Here is a 1,876-nt window from a genome sequence, read left to right as displayed (position 1 = left end):
AGATAGTCATTCATTTTTTTATTAATTTTATGTGATACTACAATATGCATGAATTTTTTGATAGCTTTTATGTGATACGACAATGTCCATGAATTTTTAATAGGTTTTTATGTGATACTAAAATACTCATGTTTTTTTCCATAGGTTTTATGTGATACTAAAATACCCATGAATTTTTTAATACGACAATGTTCATGAATTTTTAATGACTTTATAATGACACAATATCTATGAATTTTTAATAATTTTTGTGATACTACAATATCCATGAATTTTGTCATAGTTTTTGTATGATACTAAAATGTCCATGAATTTTTAACAGTTTTCATGTGATAGTTTAATAACTATCCATGAATTTTTGTAGAATTTTAATGCGATACTGCAAAATCCATGAATTTTTAATAGTTTTTCTGTGATGCTACAATATCCATGAATTTTTTAATAGTTTTTCTGTGATACTACAATATCCATGGATTATTCAAATAATTTTTATGTGATACGACAATATGCATGAATTTTAATAGTTTTTCTGTGATACAACAATATCCATGGATTTTTTAAATAATTTTTATATGATACTACAATATCCATGAATTTTGCAATAGTTTTAATATGATACTATAATATCCATGAATTTTTAATAGTTTTTATGTGATATTACAATATCCATGGATTTTCTTATAGTTTTAATGTGATATTACAATCTCCATGAACTTTTTAATAGTTTTTCTCTGATACTACAATATCAATGAATTTTTTAAATTATTTTTACGTAATACTACGATATCCATGAATTGTAGTATCACATAAAAATTATAAAAGTTCATCGATATTGAAGTATCACATCAAAAGATGAATTTTTTAATAGTTTTTCTGTGATGCTACAATATCCGTTAATTTTGTAATAGGTTTGATGTGATACTACAATGTCCAGGAATTTTTTAATAATTTTTATATGATACTACAATATCCATGGATTTCTTAAATAATTTTTATGTGATACTGCAATATCCATGAATTTTTAAAAGAATTCATATGTGATACTACAATATCCATGAATTTTTAAATAGTTTTTATGTGATAATACAATTCCCATGAACTTTTTGATAATTTTTATGTGATAATACAATATACATTATTTTTTAATAGTTTTTATGTGATACTACAATATCCATGAATTTTTAATAGTTTTTATGTGATAATAATTTTTTAATATTTCTATGTGATACTACAATATCTATGAACTTTTTAACAATTTTATGTGATACTGCAATATCCACGAATTTTTAAATAGTTTTTTATGTGATACTACAATATCCATGAATTTTTAATAGTTTTTATGTGATAATAGAATATCCATTAATGTTTTAATAGTGTTTATACTGCAATATCCACGAATTTTTTAAATAATTTGTACGTAATACTTCAATATCCATGAATTATTTAATAGTTTTTCTGTGATATTACAATATCCATGAATTTTTAAAGTTATTTCATGTGATACTACAACATCCATGAATTTTTTAATAGTGTTTATGTGATAATACAATATCCATGGATTTTTTAAATAGTTTTTACGCGATACTACAATATCGATGAATTTTTAATAATTATTATGTGATAATACAATATCCATAGAATTTTTAATAGTGTTTATGTGATAATACAATATCCATTAATTTTTTATTGGTTTCTATGTGATACCACATTATCGATGAACTTTTTAATATTTTTTATGAGATACTACAACATCCGTTAATTTTTTTAATAATTTTTATGTGATACTACAATATCCATGAATTTTTTAAAATAATTTTTATGTGATACTACAATATCCATGAATTTTTTAAAATAATTTTTATGTGATACTACAATA

The sequence above is a fragment of the Euprymna scolopes genome, chromosome 46 (genome assembly GCF_053919585.1).
Source record: "Euprymna scolopes isolate OS-2025 chromosome 46, ASM5391958v1, whole genome shotgun sequence".
NCBI lineage: Eukaryota > Metazoa > Mollusca > Cephalopoda > Sepiida > Sepiolidae > Euprymna > Euprymna scolopes.
The sequence above is the reverse complement of the archived record's forward strand: the minus strand, read 5'-3'. Positions refer to the sequence as shown.